Here is a 17,101-nt window from a genome sequence, read left to right on the forward strand (position 1 = left end):
CTCCCCTAAATTTAAAAAACAAAAAAACAGAAAACCAAACACCGCATGTTCTCACTCATAAGTGGAAGCTGAACAATGAGAACACAGGGACACAGGGAGGGGAACATCACACACTGGGGCTTGGAGGGTTGGGGGCTCGGGGAGTAATAACAGGGGTGGGGGGATTGGGGAGGGATAGCATTAGGAGAAAAAAAAAAAAGAGTAAGCCACACTGGAACTGGCTGACTCTGCCTCAAACCGGTTGTGTGTCACTGAGCCCACAGTGTCTGCGCCTTTGTTTTCTTTTCTCCAGGATTTGAGGATTAAATCCGTTAAGATATGTGAGGCATTTGGAATGGGGCCTGCCATAAGTGCTTAGCACATGTTAGTGTTGCCATTTCACAGCTTCGTGATCTCAAATACATGTCTCTCTTCCTAACCAGTTTATTTATCTATAAAACGAGGGCCTTAGATTCCAGTGCTTATAGGGTTCAGTTAGATGTGAACAAGTGAAGTGGTCTCCTGTAGGGCAATTTGAACTGGGAAATGAGCATGATATCAATTTCTTTCAAACATGTGAGAGCCAAGCAAAGCAGGTCTGTTGACCTTTGCCCGTGGGGCTGGTTGACAGCCGTGGAACAAAAATCCCTTCCAGCTCCTGCATTATCTTGTTCTGTTTATATCTGGATCATATACCCCCCTCAGTCAGGAATTAGTCTCCAAAGTCAGTGAGAACTTTGACAAAAGTAAGTGAATGCGAAACAAAAGAATATGCACAGTAATCATGGATTAGATATGTGTCCTGCGTGAGGACAGTCATTTCGGGCTATGTCCGAACCAAGGAACAGACAGTAGAGACATATAAGCAGGTTATAAAAGTCAAAGTTTGTGACCAACCTAAAGGCTCTGCCCTGCAGCCCAAGGACCCCAGGAAGATGGCTGGAAATTTTAGGGACAAAGAGGAGTAAACAGGAATCTGCTGGTGGAAGCTTGGATTTGGGAGTAATGACTTTGACTTTAAATATTTTTAAGGCTCTAGAATATAGTATTATGTCACAATAAATTTGTACCTGATTGATTGATCATTTCTTATTTAAAAGTATTATTACTTCCAAAAAATTAAGACGACAGAAATTAAGACAATGAACAGGTCTAGAATCTGACAACCTAGAAGCATGTGGCTGGGCATGGTGGCTCATGTCTGCAATCCCAGCACTTTGGGAGGCTGAGGCAGGCAGATCACCTGATGGCAGGAGTTCGAGACCAACCTCACCAACATGGTGAAACCTCGTGTTTACTAAAAATGCAAAAGTTAGCCAGGTGTGGTGGTGGGTGCCTTGTAATCCCAATAACTCAGGAGGCTGAGAAACGGGAATTGCTCAAACCTGAGAGGCAGAGGCTGCAGTGAGCAGAGACAGCACGAACAGACTCCAAGTTCAGTCTGGGTGACAGAGACTCTGTTGAAAGAAAGAGAGAAAGAGAGAGAGAGAGACAGAGAAAGGAAGAAAGGGAGAGAGGGAGAGAGAAAAAGAAAGAAAGAGCAAGATAAAGTAAGAGGAAACATTCCATCAATGTTCATGAAACAGATTTTTTTTCTATTATAAATTAAAATGGAATCATCACAAAAGCTATGAATAAACATGGATTAACACAGAAAAAGGAAAAGCAGATCGACAGCTCAGTAGGAAAAGCTCCAGGAACAAGGGGGTGAGATCAGAAAAATCGTTCTTCATTCATTCAAGTAAATTACAGGTAACACGATATCTACTCCATCCCCCACTCCCAAAAAGAGCTCAGAGAAGAAATAATAAGGGGATCTGGCAGAACTGCAGAAAGAAAAAGAAAGAAAGAAATTGGCATTGAGATGAGCCAGTAGAAATAATTAAATGGAGAAATAATATTAGTAAGAAAATTGTGTGACATGGAAAAAACATAATTTACAATTATAATAGGAATTAAAATTAAAATTATTGGTGGCTAATTAATTATAGAGCCAAGGCTGAGTAACTGAAAGGGGCTTATGGTAATGGAATGTAAATGTTCTAAATTTTGACAATATAAAAAAATTATTATAATATTGGAAATATAAAGGGGGAGAAGATAGAATAAAGTATAAATACATGAATTTTCTAATTTTGAAGTAAGGTAGTAATAGATACTCTCTAAAGTTGAAACAAGTATTACTTATAATAATAAAAATAGCTGTCATTTTTAAGATTAAAAAATGCTTCTTCAGATGCTAATATTTTCTGCTGCAAACAACATTTATCTGAAGATAGGCAATTCCTCTCATTTCACTACAGGTACCTATTTTAAATAAAAAGCAAAGCGGATACTTTTATCTTAAAATGCTACATCTGGTATATCCCTCTATCTGAAATTATGTTTCTCTCTTCTTCCATTTGCGTACCTGTAGACAGCTACGCACGGTTGTTAATGACGTTTATTTTTGCAGTGGTGAATTGAGATCACCTCTTTTAAATTTATTCTTTGCATTTTTTTTTTTTTTTTGATATGGAGCCTTGCTCTGTTGCCCAGGCTGGAGTGCAGTGGCGGGATCTCTACTCACCACAACTTCCATCTCCCGGATTCAAGCAATTCTCCGGCCTCAGGCTCCTGAATAACTGGAATTACAGGTGCATGCCACCACGTCCAACTGATTTTTGTGTTTTTAGCAGAAACAGAGTTGCGCCATGTTGGCCAGACTGGTCTTGAACTCCTGACCTCATGATCTGCCCACCTTGACCTCCCAAAGTGCTGGGATTACAGGCATGAGCCACCGCCCCCAGCCTACTCTTTGCATTTTTTTACAGTTAACTTTTATAACATGCATTTTTTCTTTCTAAAAAAAAAGGCTATTATAGTTTAATAAAAATATTGCTTTCAAACATGAGTAATGATCATATTTTTTATGGAGAAAAATTCTTGTGGCTCCCCACTGTTTAAGAAAATTATCTTCTTATGTTAAATTCATACAAATCTTAAAGTAAGTATGTGTCCTTTGTGCTTGCAGCTCTTATAAAACCAAGAAACTGACATCTTAAATGGAAATAAACTCTCTATCTACTAAACTTCAAATTCATGTAAGTTTGATTTAACCGATGATGTGGCTTTGTTGCAACCACCCTTGGTGAACAGAACAAGCCTTGCCATGGGTCAGGTTCTTAGGGGTTTAACAGTCTCTTTGTGGCTGAAATATTACTTTACTTATCTTTATGTGAAGATGAGTTAATGCAAGGTCTTTGTTCTCTGAGAATGCTGTAACACTTGGCCTCTGCTCCACGCCTGTTCCCAAGGACCTCAGCCTGTGTTATCTCCCATTATCTCACTCACTGTAATACTTGATGGCAGTGACCTTTAACAAAATTGCAAAATGAAGCATGAAAATCCCACGGCATTTCTCAGAAGGTAATCAAGCATGTTACCTAGAAAACTCTGTTTTGAAATACATTTTATCATCAAAATGAAAATACACTTTTAAAAAAACAAAGGGGGCAGGAGGTGATGCCTGAGTTTATTGAATTTATGTGATAATGTTTTCACAGGTGTATACTTTTCTCCAAACACATTAAGTTGTATACATTAAATATATATAGCTTTTTAATATCAGTAATACCTCAATAAAGTGGTTTACAAAAATACAGGCCCGGCGTGGAGGTGTGTGCATGTAATCCTAGCATTTTGGGAGGCTCGGGTGGGAGGATCACTAGAGCACAGGAGCTGGAGGTTGCAGTGAGCTATGATCACAACGCTGCACCAGCGTGGGCAACAGGCCAGACCCTGCCAGAAGAAAGAAAGGAAGGAAGGAGGGAAGGAAGGAAAGGAGGGAGGGAGAGAGAGAGAGAGAGAAAGGGAAGGAAGGAGAAAGGAAGGGAGGGACGGAGGGAAAGAAAGAAAGGAAAGAAGGAAGGAGAAAGGAAGGGAGGAACGGAGGGAAAGAAAGAAAGGAAAAGAGGAAGGGAAGGAAAGAAAGGAGGGATGGAGGGAGGGAGAGAGAGAAAAAGAAAGAAAGAGAAAGAACAAAAGAAAGAAAATACATTTTAAGATTTTTTTCAGTTAGCAAGAATAAATAAGACTTAGTATCCCATAGCATAGTGGGAAGACTACAGTCAATAATGATTTAATTGTACAGTTTAAAACAAGAGAGTGCAACTGATTTGTTTGTAACACAAAGCATAAATGCTCGAGGGGGATGGATATCCGATTTTCCATGATGTAATTATTACGGGTTGTATGCCTGTACCAAAGTATCTCACACACTCCATAAATATATATACCTAACTATGTGCCCACAAAAGTTTTTTTTTTAATTTTTAATTATTTTTTCAGAGAACCAGGAGCAAAGCAAACTCCCCAGCAGTTTCTACAGAGCACAGGGGTGTGCGGGCTCCAGTTTGAGATGTTTAGGTTCATGTGGCAAGTCTTTATATTCTAAACAGGGAAAAAGCAGGGGATTTGTTGTCAAATGCAATCCCAGGCCTGGCAACTAATAGCTCTGTGACTTTTAACAGCTCACTAACCTCTCCAAGGCTGTTTTCCCACCTAAGAAAATGGAGGGTGAGCAGAATGACTTTTTTATGAATGTGGAAGAATCGTGTGTCAACACAGGCATTAAATTAGGAGCACAGTAACATGTGTCCCTAGACCCCTGTAGTGAGTCTGCCCTTTCAAGAAAGAACAGAAAATCAAACCCCACATGTTTTCACTCATAGGTGAGTACTGAACAATGAGAACACGTGGACACAGGGAGGGGAGCATCACACACTGGGGTCTGTAGCAGGGAAACTAGGGGAGGGACAGCTGGGGATGGGGAGTTGGGGAGGGATAATAGGGAGAAATGCCAGATATAGGTGATGGGGAGGAAGGCAGCAAACCACACTGCCATGTGTGTATGTGTGTACCTATGCAACAATCTTGCATGTTCTTCACATGTACCCCAAAATCTAAAATGCAATTAAAAAGAAAGAACAATTGAATGGCTGCTCTCAATCTATGACAACTATGTATTGTCCCAGGCAGTCATTGTTTTGGGATAAGGATTTAACAGAAAGTTTTGAGGCTTGATAAGAATGCCTGAGAGTCACGGTGAGCAAAGTTGTCACAGGGAGAGATGGGTTGTGTGCCGAAGGAGCTCCAGAGCAGGAGGAGCACCCACGCTCTGGAGAATGGCAGAGCAGGAGGAGCACCCACGCTCTGGAGAATGGGAGGGCAGGAGGAGCACCCACGCTCTGGAGAATGGGAGGGCAGGAGGAGCACCCACGCTCTGGAGAATGGCAGAGCAGGAGGAGCACCCACGCTCTGGAGAATGGGAGGGCAGGAGGAGCACCCACGCTCTGGAGAATGGGAGGGTGATGTGCCGTCAGCCCAGCCCGTGGCTGATTCTGCAAACTACCAGGAACAAGCTCTCCCAGCACAGTGGCCGGGCTTCAGGGAATACTGGCTGAGCATGAAAGGGGGACCCGAAGAGGCGATGAGCTTAGAGCCCAAGCATGGGCCAATACCTTGACCAGACGCGCCCCTCCTGTGTCAGTGAACAAAGGCATCAAGCCAATGCAACTGATCAGACTCGTCATGAGAATCAAGAGGGACAGCCTGCCCTTGTGAAGGGTCTGTGGTTGGTGTGGACCCTGAGATATTAGAAATACCTGTGGACTGTGATGAGCCCCAGTTTGAAAGGATCCTACTTGCAGACTTTTTAAAAATGAGGGCAAATATAACATGGTTTGAAAATTATTCACAGGAGACGACAAAGTAACTGCAGCTTTCATAGGATGTTAATTTTTCTGACTTCCAGTGTGGTCATAGAGAAGGAAAATCACTATAAAGTGATTTTTAAAGACCCTCACTTTGTCTGAACTTCTCAAAGGGCAAATCTCCTTGAGGCTAGTAGAGTGATCCCTCAGTATCTGTGGGTAATTGGTTCCAGTGTCCTCATCACATGTCAAAATCCTCAGATACCTGAGTCCCTTATAGAAAATGGTGTCATATCACAGGTTCCATCCACTCTAGGGGGAGGGAATTACACAAAGGGGGGTAATTACTCACTGGGGGTAATGTTAGGGTGTGTCTGCCACTCAACACCAGTAAAATTCATTGTGTGTGCACCTGTACATGGGCACAGGGGCACATGTGTATGTTTATGGGAAAGGCAGATCACTGCCTCGGTTGGGCTTCCCTGGTTCAGCCTCTAAGGCAGGGATTCAAGTGGAACTGGTCTTTTTGGGAGCTGATCCTAGGAAATGCCTGCAGGGCTGCAGGGGAATGGGGAATTGAGATAGGGAAGAGAGGCAGCTAAGAAAAAATGTGCTAATAAATTATAAAGTGCAGACTGCTTGAGCTTTCATCCCTCTGGGAATTCAAGAAGCCCCCACAATACACATAATAACCTGAGGACTGGGGGCTGCAGTGTTTACCCACCAGCCTCAGGCGCTGAAAACTGCAGGAACTGAGAGCATAGAGGCAAAGACCTGAGAGCAACTCATGAGCACAAATATCACAAGGGCAATGACTAGACGAGCACCTACTGTACTTAGCATGTAACTTCCTTGAGAGAAAGGAGAAGAAATAGGTTTGGATTCTAAGTCCGTGGACTACTTGGTCTCTTCTAGTCTGTCCCATAGGGAGAGAATTTGGGATTCCAAAATTGCAAATATTTTCCAATATTTTCCTCAGGTTGAAAACACCGTGAGATGAAGGACATTTCACTTACAAAACCGTGGAAGAACCAGGGAAGCCAGAATGTTAGGTAGGGCTGCCCTCCCAGAGAGAAGCAGTTATAGCAGAAGACTGCACTTTCCAGGAAGCCGTGCAGAGCAGAGATGGGCACATGTTTGGAGCAACCCCGGGCATGAGGGGTGCAGGGGGGAAGCAGCTGACAGATGCAGCAAAGCAACCCTGATTGCCTGATAGACAAGGAGGCACTGTAGAAAGAGCAGGACTGCCAAAGTTGCTTTAACGTTTTATTGAGTATATAATATACAAACAGAAATGTGCACATGTGGTAAGTACACGCCTGAATGAATTTTCACAGACAGGACACACCCATGGAACCAGACCCAGATCGAGAAGCAGAATCTGAGCAGCACCCCAGAGGCTGCCTTGATCCTTCCCCCCAAGAGGCAACCACTAGCCTGACTCAGCCCAACGTGAACAATACGTGTTTTCATACATGAAATCAGGTGGCATATACTCATTTTTGTTTGGCAATATTGTTTGTGAATCATCCATGTCATTGTATAGTTGTAGAACATTAATTCTCATGCCATATAATACTTCATTATGCAAATAACAAATTTTAATTGTTTCTTCTGTTGTTGATGGGTAGTTTCTTCTTCTTCTTCTTCTTCTTTTTTTTGTTTTGAGACAGAGTCTTTGCTCTGTTGCCAGGCACCAGGCTGGAGTGCAGTGGTGCGATCTCGGCTCACTGCAACCTCTGCCTCCCAAGTTCAAGCAATTCTCTTGCCTCAGCCTCCTGAGTAGCTGTGACTACAGGCGTGTGCCTCCATGCTCAGCTACCTTTTGTATTTTTAGGGGTTTCACCATGTTGGCCAGGATGGTTTTGATCTCTTGACCTTGTGATCCACCCGCCTTGGCCTCTTAATGTACTGGGATTACAGGCCTGAGCCACTGCGCCCGGCTGGTATTTTCTTTTTCTTTTTCTTTTTTTTCAAATTAAGATGTGATTTCACCCTGATGGCCAGGTTGGTCTTGAACTCCTAACTTCAGGTGATCCACCCACCTTGGCCTCCCAAAATGCTAGGATTACAGGCGTGAGTTAGCGGCCCCGGCTGGTAGTTTCTTAATGCGATTTGAGATTGGTTGAGTTTGTTTGCTCCGTGGCATACAATTTAATCATTTTCTCTGTCTCAGCACAAAATCTTTAATCAGTGATGTGTGGCGTGGCAGGATTTTGTAAAGTCGATGCAAAGAAGTGCCAAGTCCGGTGTTGGGGATAACGTGGCATGGAACAGAAGCCACGTGTGAACTGACCACTTCAGTTCAATTTTTTTTTTTTAATTTCTTGAGTTACTCATTAGATTTCATTCAATAAAAGTGCATCAAGTCACCTCATCAGGCTGACTGGAACCAGGCAAATTTAGACAAAGGCCTCCAGAGGACATCTCTTATAATTTTGCTTTTTTTGCTTCCTTTCCTGAGAAATGCCAAGTGGAGTAGACCAGAGTGGTTCATTATAAAATCCCACTTACTTACCAAGAGAATGGACGTGCGACCCAAAATAGACCAATTAAATTTCATTCTCAGGAGCACTAATTTGTGTGTTTGTGACTTTCTTGGTTGTTCTGTTTGTTTAATGAGATAGTAGGACTGGTCTTGAACTCCTGGGCTTAGGGGCTATCCTCACGTCAGCCTCTGGTGTAGTTGGGATTCCACACCCAGGAATTTGAACCTTAAGAACCAAATGTTTCTGAACCTGAGTTGCCGAGTGCACACCCAAAGCAGATGGTTTGCTACGGCAACTCCCAAAAGGTCCCTGGTTCCTGCCCCTCCTAAGAACATGGACAGCCCTTCTTTCTAGTCTGCCAAAGGACTGGAACCGCTGCAGCTCTTCTGACGCAAAATTTCTCCCCCATTACTCAGCCTAAACTTTTTTGAAATCCCCATATTAGTGATTCGTTGAGGGTCACACAACGAAAACATACAATACTACAGCTATGCTATGAAAGTGCGAGGGAAGGAAACTGCTCAGCTACAGTGAATCCCCGGAATGTTTGTCATGACACCCCTCCAGCTGAACATCTCTAGAAAACTAGGAGAGTTAGGAGGACACAGGGAGTCCACTGGGTGGAGGGAGGCTGTGGAAACAGCAGTCAATGTCGGCTTTGGTTAGGTCAGTTTAACTTATTGTAGGGAGTGAGGAGTGTGGCCTCCTATCCACAATAAATGACACAGAAAGAATATTCTGTTTTCATTTTTGTTTCCAGTGACTCTCACGTACTCCAAGTCTGGGAACCATGGAGTTAAATGCTTTACAATAAGTTCGCTTGGGATTTTACCTCGGTACAGTTTTATGTAACGTTATTTTCCTGAACTTCTAGAAGGGGTGTCTAGAGGCAACTCATCTGACTTTGCAGAACTTGCTGTTCTTGGGTTTTCGGATAGTGTTCTGAAGCACGGCCACTTGCTCTCTGAAATGCTTCGGCTCTGTTCCATCCTCACTTTTTATCCGAACCTTCTTTTCCATTCATTGCTGTTATCCTTATTCCTGCTCAGTTTTTCGTTCACTCGCCAGTCCTGGAAAAGAGCCCTGGCTCTTCCTCTCCCCAGAGTTCACAGCTGGCTCCCACCTTGCAAGAGTCAAGTGCGTACACTTCCCAGCTTCATGTCCACATCGGCAGCCTGCAATCGACCTTGACAGGAGTGTTTACATCACAAAAATGAGCAAACACTACAAATCAGATAGTTAAACGTTATCAGCGTTTATCAACATGAAGACAAAACTGTTTGCTTATCTACATTTTTCTGAAATGGGTTTTGTCTTTATATCGATAAACGTTGTCAACTAATCAGATAGTTAAGCCACTGTTTACGCTGTGCCAGCCCTTGAGATCTTATCTGGGGTTAGGGAGTGGGGCTTAAACTCATCAGCACTGGGGTGGGCAAAACCGCTTCTGATGTGAGCTATTGCTGCTGAACGGGTCTGCCTGCTCTCCAGTGAGTTCTTGGGCTATTCAGAGATTCAGATTCTTCAGACATATTGCTGCCCTCTACTTCCTCCCCCTCAGGTGCTCTGCAGGTTTCATAACTGCCGTTTTTCCTTATCCACTTGTGTTTGTGAGGCTTCTGCTAACGAGACACACTGTCACTTAGTTTTATTGTAGATACTGATTTGCAAATTTTGGTTTTCTTCTGTTTTTATGTGGGGATTTAGAGATGCAAAAACTATGCCACCACCACCTTCCCAGAATTTCTAAGATGGATGACTTAGAGATTTGTTCTAAGGTTTGTTCCAGTTCTGAAATTGTCTAGGTTCAAATCTCTGAAAACTCTTTTGTGAAACAGTGAGTTGCACTTAGAACTATAGCTGGCCTCTCATGAGCCTCTGGAAGTCTCCTGGGGGTCGGGGCTGGAATACTACTGATCTTTCATAGAAAAGGCCTTCTGTTAAATTTTTTTTTTTTTTTTTTTGAGACGGAGTTTCACTCTTGTTACCCAGGCTGGAGTGCAATGGCGTGATCTCGGCTCACTGCAACCTCAACCTCCGCCCCCAGGTTCAGGCAATTCTCCTACCCTCCTGAGTAGCTGGGACTACAGGCACGCGCCACCGTGCCCAGCTAATTTTTTGTATTTTTATTAGAGACGGGGTTTCACCATGTTGACCAGGATGGTCTTGATCTCTTGATCTTGTGATCCACCTGCCTCAGCCTCCCAAAGTGCTGGGATTACAGGCTTGAGCCACCGCACCCGGCCTGTTAAATTTTTATAGAGGGTACTTCTCCTTAGCTGTGAGCTCTCTGCGGTCCTTTAGTTTCCACCATTAAACTTGATGACCTTTTGCCTGCTTCACACAGCTCTGATGTTCTCTTGATTTTCCAGTCATTGTTTAACTCAGTAATCTAAAAACAATAGTAATCTAAAGCAAAGCAAAACTGGGGTTGAAGTCTTTACCTCCAGATGAACAACCACTTTTCTGGAATTGTCTCCTCCAAAAGAGAAGGTTCCAAGACTCGTGGTCAGGAAATTTCTCCTGAGACTTAGCGTCAGTTTCCCACTTTAAAATTTAAAAGGAGCAGGGGAGGGTTGTGGTAGAGTCATGGTGTGTTTTCTGTTTTCTTATCTACATTTTTCTGAAATGGGTTTTGTCTTTATATTGAGAAGCAAAGAATCAAGGAAACTTGCTCTGTGAGAAAAAATTCACATTTGCTGTCCAGATGCTTTTACTAAGAATTTCAGATATTTTACAATAATTTGCAGGTACAAGAGTTCTCACAAGCGGAGGAGTCCAGAGTCCCCGGCACCACCGCGTAACCAGCTATGTGCACTTAAACAAAGAAGGCGTTTTATTTTGTGAGGCCATGTGAGCCGTCCAAAGGCTTTAATATCTGACTTTTCCTCCAGGTCCCATCTCCCCATAACCAAACACATCCTGAGTTCAAAAGGGAAAGGAAAAGAAACACCAATAAATGCATAAAAATTTATTCTTTATCACTGGACTACCAAATCAATAGCCATGGATAAAAAATTCATGTTTTTATGATGGTTTATTTTTCCATTCCCGGTTGTCTCCCCGAGCCCATTGTGGCAACTATTCTTATTTGTATCTGTTTTTGTGGAATGCATATTGTTGCTTTGTGGCTCTTTAGTTTAAACTTATATAAATATTACTTTGCATTATTTTAGCATTGCCTTTTTTTTTTTTTTTTTTTTGAGACGGAGTTTTGCTCTTGTTACCCAGGCTGGAGTGCAATGGCGCCATCTCGGCTCACCGCAACCTCCGCCTCCTGGGTTCAGGCAATTCTCCTGCCTCAGCCTCCCTAGTAGCTGGGATTACAGGCACGTGCCACCATGCCCAGCTAATTTTTTGTATTTTTAGTAGAGACGGGGTTTCACCATGTTGACCAGGATGGTCTCGATCTCTTGACCTTGTGATCCACCCGCCTCGGCCTCCCAAAGTGCTGGGATTATAGGCTTGAGCCACCGCGCCCGGCCGCAGAATTTTTTTTAACTGTTTAAGTGTCTGTGAAGATGAGAGCTTGACCGTCCACACCCAGAAGGATTGACACGTGGCGATGGCGGGGTCAGCTCCCTGAGAGCCATGGGCAACTGCACACCAGGTCTCCCCGTGGAAATACTTAATTTCCACTTGAGACTGGGGTTTGTTAGGTTTGCTCCCTAGAAGATGAGCATGCCGAGGGAAACACCTGGAATCCTGAAACTTGAGAAGCTCAAAACACCAGTGCTCATTGTTTTTGTTCAAGAGACCTCATCAGACTCCATGCCCTTTCCCCTACTTTCCTCTGGACCTTTCACCTAATTAGCTAGGAATTTATATATACTAGTCACCGGGTTCAGGACTCCTCCCTCACCAAACTCTGCCGGCTTTGAATCAAAGGTCTGACTATCTCCCCAGGGAATCAGAAAAGGCAAGACACGGCAAATAAGAGACTGTGCTAACAAAATCACAATGTTTGCTCTTCGCCTTCCACAGCAGAATCCGCATGTAAGTGCAATGAGAAAGCCCTAGATTTGGAGCCAAGGCCGTCGAATGCCCTCCCAGCCATTGTCACTAATCACATATCCAGAAGCGAAGTACTTTAATCTCTCAAAGCTTCCATGTCCCTATTGTCCACATGGGGCTAATAATTCAGGTTAACGCCACAGCATTTGCACGAGAAAAGACTGTATGTGAAAGGAACTGAAAAGTGCTGATGCACCAGGTATGCTGGGACTGCATCCGTATCACGAAATAAACAGGGCTCATCTCCAAAGGTACAAAGACTCTGCAAGTAAGAAGACTTCGCCTTGGTCTAGACTTGCCATAAAAAGGGCTTTCCTACCCCCTTTCCGATGCCAGGGGTTTTGAAAGCTCTTTCTTTTAGGTTGCAATGTAAAGGGCAGATCTGCCTGGGAAAAGATCGCTTCAATGTATCAGTCATGGGAACCTGGGTAAACGCATTTTCAGAGCATGTATTGAAAGGAGAACAGTGGGCTTCTGAGGCAGAAGAGCTGCAATCTTAATGTGGGCTAAAAGAGGCAAATCCAGGTGCCTGGGAACCTTGTTTCCAGGTTTGCTCTTCTACACCAGCTCTTTTGTCAGAATTGCTTAAACACAAACATTGTTTTTGTAAGACCTCACCCTAGATATCCAAACTTCTAACATCTCTAATAATCATTTTTTCTGACTCTTAATGCTTATCTAGCAGGTAACATGCATTTTAAATTCATCCTTTTAGCGACACTTCGGCTGAAAAGCTAAAGTCTAGCAATTGAAGCACCCCAAAGTCTCAAAGCAAAAATATGCATTTATTTTCATTTAAGAAGTATCAAAATGTGGGTTTCTTTAAGTATTTGGGAGGCAGTCTTTTCTTCAGAAACATGTCGTGCTCCATTTTCTTCAACACTTTGAGCAATTAATAGACAAACCAATTACTTGACTATACTTGAATACAATTAGTTGACCAGTCAAACTTCCTTCATTATGAAAAACTAACACCTAATGGTGTTTTACCCTAAATTTATTATTTCCCTCCATTTATATTTTACATAATGCATTCTTGCTGCTTCCTCAATCTACAAGTTCCCTTATCCCAAAGGAACAACTTAATGTTAAATTGGCCATATAACATTGCTACCTTTCCAGGTCAAAAATGGTTCATGATTGACTCAGGTTATGTGTAGAGCCAGATACCTGGATTCAAAGCCCATTCAAGCCATTTACTAGGTCTAAAACCACAAATGGTTATGTAATTTTTCTGAACCTCAGTTTCCTCATCTGTAAAATGAGCTTAACAATAGTACCAACCTCAGACAGTTGTAAAAATGAAATGAGATAATGCACAGAAAGTACTAAGCACAGTGCCTAGCACACAGTTATTGCTCAGTACATGTCAGCTTAAAAGAGAGAAGGGAATAAAGTTGATCCATCTATCTGTATCCCAGTGCTTATTACTATGCCTACTTTGTTAAATACACTAAATAAAGTTTGCACTGGATAGGATGGTTTTGGTCTTCAATTCTATCAAACTGAGCCATTAGGTATCCATAATCCCGTGTGATGTTCGCGTAGGAGTTTAATGTTAAAAGAAAAACTTTAAACAAATTAAATCTAGCTAACTTTATTTGAGCAAAGAAACTATTCATGAGTAAGTCAGCACCCTGAATTAGTAAGATCCAGAGAGCTCCTATATAAATTCTGGATGTCAGTATTTAGAGACAAAAAAGGCTTGATTGGTTACAGCTGGCATTTGCCTTACGTGAACATATTTTGGCAGTTTGCAGCCTGTGATTGGCTGAAAGTGTGGCTGCTATGATTGGTCGAGATTCAGCTGCCCGTTACCTGAATATACTCTCATGTTGCGGTTTGTTTATATGGTAGGTTAAGTACCCTACCTCGTAGGAAGTTTTAGGCCACATTAAATTTACATTAACACATACTCCTTATTCCACTGAGACAATGAGTTTTATCCATTGTCTCAGTGGAATAAGGAACATGTGGAGACCACCGGGAGTGCTGCGAAATTTAGGGATCAGAAAGAGGAGAGCACCTGTGGGGAGCGGCCCGGGATCTGGACGATGGGGTTGTCAGGTCCCAGGTAAAATAAAAAAGGTGCTTTGAGAAAAAGGGAGAGGCAGCCTTGCCGCTTGCTGCTGAGGGTCCAGCAGGCTGAAGATTCAAGACCAAACACTGAAGCTGGCGATAAGGGAGACACTGGTGACCCTGATGAATTTCCTTGGGGCACGGGGGCAAAAGTCTAAGTGGATAATTAAAGAGAGAATGAGGGGTAAGCATGTAAAACACGGGGAGCAGAGATTTTAAATACATTTTGCTGTAGATGGGAGCACAGATTTGGTGGCGCTCAGTAAGACATACAGGGTCAAGAGGAGGAATCTAAAGATGGGATTGCATAAAAACAGTAAGATAAGGAGGATGTAGTAGGAAGGGGACATCGATCATGAGGAAGAGAGGGGAACACTGCAGGAGCACAGCCCTGTGCGAAAAACAAGCAGCACAGCCAGTGCATACCTGCTGGTGCTGGCCTGAGGCCAGGGCAGGGGCTGCTGCTCCCCATCATGAGAAGGCAGTAGTGTGTGGGGTATAAAGGCGGGCAATCTGCCAAATTTGCTAAGGGAAAATCAAGTTGTTCTTTTCTGATTGTTTCTATTTTCTCAGTGAATTCAGAGTCAAAGTGATTAGCTGAAAATTAGTAGAAAGAAGTTAAGGCAGAAGAGCTGTGACCAGGCCTTTTGGGACTGGGCAAGCCAATGGACTGGGAAAAGGTACCGGGGTTACCGGGCCACGGTGAGAGTCACCGTGTGTTTGTACAGTTAAAGCTATCAAGTTAGAATAATGTGATTTTCTTCGTCTACGTTTAGCTGCTCAGATGCAGGCATAGAGTAGATTAAGAGTTGGGTTCAACCAAAGGTGAAGGTTTGCTAGGCCAGTCCAACAGGGAGCACAAATGGCAACGTGTGTGCAAAGGATTGCTTAGGGTGAGACACCACGGGTAATCTGAGCAGGGTGGAAAGAGAAAAGAGGTGATGAGGCATAATAAGTGGTAAAACGTAGAGGAGTCAGTGATGGTCTCTGGGAGACAAAGCTGTGGGGGGTACTTTCTTTAAACAGGAGCTGGGAAGATAGAGGTGGTTGAAAATGGGGATGCATGAAATTAAAATGTTGGAGGTGTCGTCGACACTGCAATAACAAAGTCCAGGTTGTGGCTGTGGACTGGGAGGCTAAGTCATGTCCGTGGACGTGTACGTGGACGTGGGAGCTTCAGTGAGAGGCTAGGGTAGGGAATTACCTTACACACGGGTTGACATCTCAAATCCATGGAGAGGATTGATGGTGGAGAGGAAAGCAGTGATCTGTGTGCTTGCATTTTATGAATGGGGGACAGTGGAACACGACAGGGAGTTGACTGCATGAATAAAAGGCACTGGGCGGTACAGACTGCTGCATGTGCTTTCAGACAGCAGGGTTTCTGAGAGGAGAAAGGGGAGAAATGCTCCGGAAGTATCAGTGAGAAGCAAAGAGGATACAGGCCTTATTGGAAGCACTTAAAGTGCATCAGATTGACAAGAAGCAGCAGGTATTTCAGAGAAGAGATTGGAAATGAATTTCATTGATGACAGAACTTTGCAAAAGGCTCAGTGTTAAGAGCAGGAGGTGGCCGGGTACGGTGGCTCAAGCCTGTAATTCCGGCACTTTGGGAAGCCGAGGCAGGCGGATCACAAGGTCAAGAGATCGAGACCATCCTGGCCAACATGGTGAAACCCCATCTCTACTAAAAATACAAAAAATTAGCTGGGCATGGTGGTGTGTTCCTGTAGTCCCAGCTACTTGGGAGGCTGAGGCAGGAGAATTGTTTGAACCTGGGAGGCGGAGATTGTGCCACTGCACTCCAGGCTGGCTCCTGGCAACAGAGTGAGACTCTGTCTAAAAAAAAAAAAAAAAAAAGAGAGCAGGAGGTGACAGAGCAAGGTAGGCGATTGAGTTAGAACACTAATGCACCAAGATATATGGAGATGAGAATCTAAAGATGAGGTGGAAGACCTAGATATCCAGGACCTCTGAGGGTCCCCAGATGTTCTCTGTCTGTAGGAACAGGAAGTCAGCTATTTCCCTTCTGAAGCAGGAACCACTCTAGCTCTTCTGTGTGTCCTCTACAGACTCATATTAGTCAGAGTGGGGGTGGGGATAACGGAATGAACTGAGTGAATGCATGATACTCATAAAAGGTAAAAGATTAGTGCTGTGGGAGGAGCGGAGGGAGACATTCATTTGGAAGATCAGATGGCAGGTGCCTTTTCATTGAGTAGTAGAAGAGCAAAGCAGAAAGACCATAATCTGGAATCCAAAGACATGGTTGAGCTCTCATTCTGAGCAACTTTCTAACTGTAGGTCTTTGGGAAAATGACTACATATCTCTGACCTCATCTGTAAAGTAAACCTTTCCTCCTTAGGAGACTGAACTTCAAATTGTCGCCTCTGAGGCTTCTGTCGCTTTACTACAACCCTGATTGCATCCCACTTGGAAACTGTGTAGAGCTGTACAAACAAAAGAGTGGGCAATAAACAAGGAGAAGTAGAGTGGGGTCCACATACTCTAATGCCCAGCCCGTGGCCTGTGTGCCAGCACCCCTCCCAACTCCTTAAAGAGCTACTATTAAAGAGTTTCCCCTTGGTTTTGAAAGATGTTTCTTATCATGCACAGCACATTAGAATAATAACAACTGACAGCACAGATAAGGAGCCAAGGTCTAGCGCTGGCCACACAGGGTTACCTTGGGACGGGTACAAGAAACATCACAACCTTCCTGCTTAGATGGCTAGCATAAACAAGAGCCTGATGCAGGACGAGGAACCACGCCCAGCCATTCCCACACAGGCTCAGGAGCAGGGCAACTAGATACATGTTGGAGAAATGCTATTTGTCTTTGACTC

This window comes from Callithrix jacchus, chromosome 7 (genome assembly GCF_049354715.1).
Source record: "Callithrix jacchus isolate 240 chromosome 7, calJac240_pri, whole genome shotgun sequence".
NCBI classification, from domain to species: domain Eukaryota; kingdom Metazoa; phylum Chordata; class Mammalia; order Primates; family Cebidae; genus Callithrix; species Callithrix jacchus.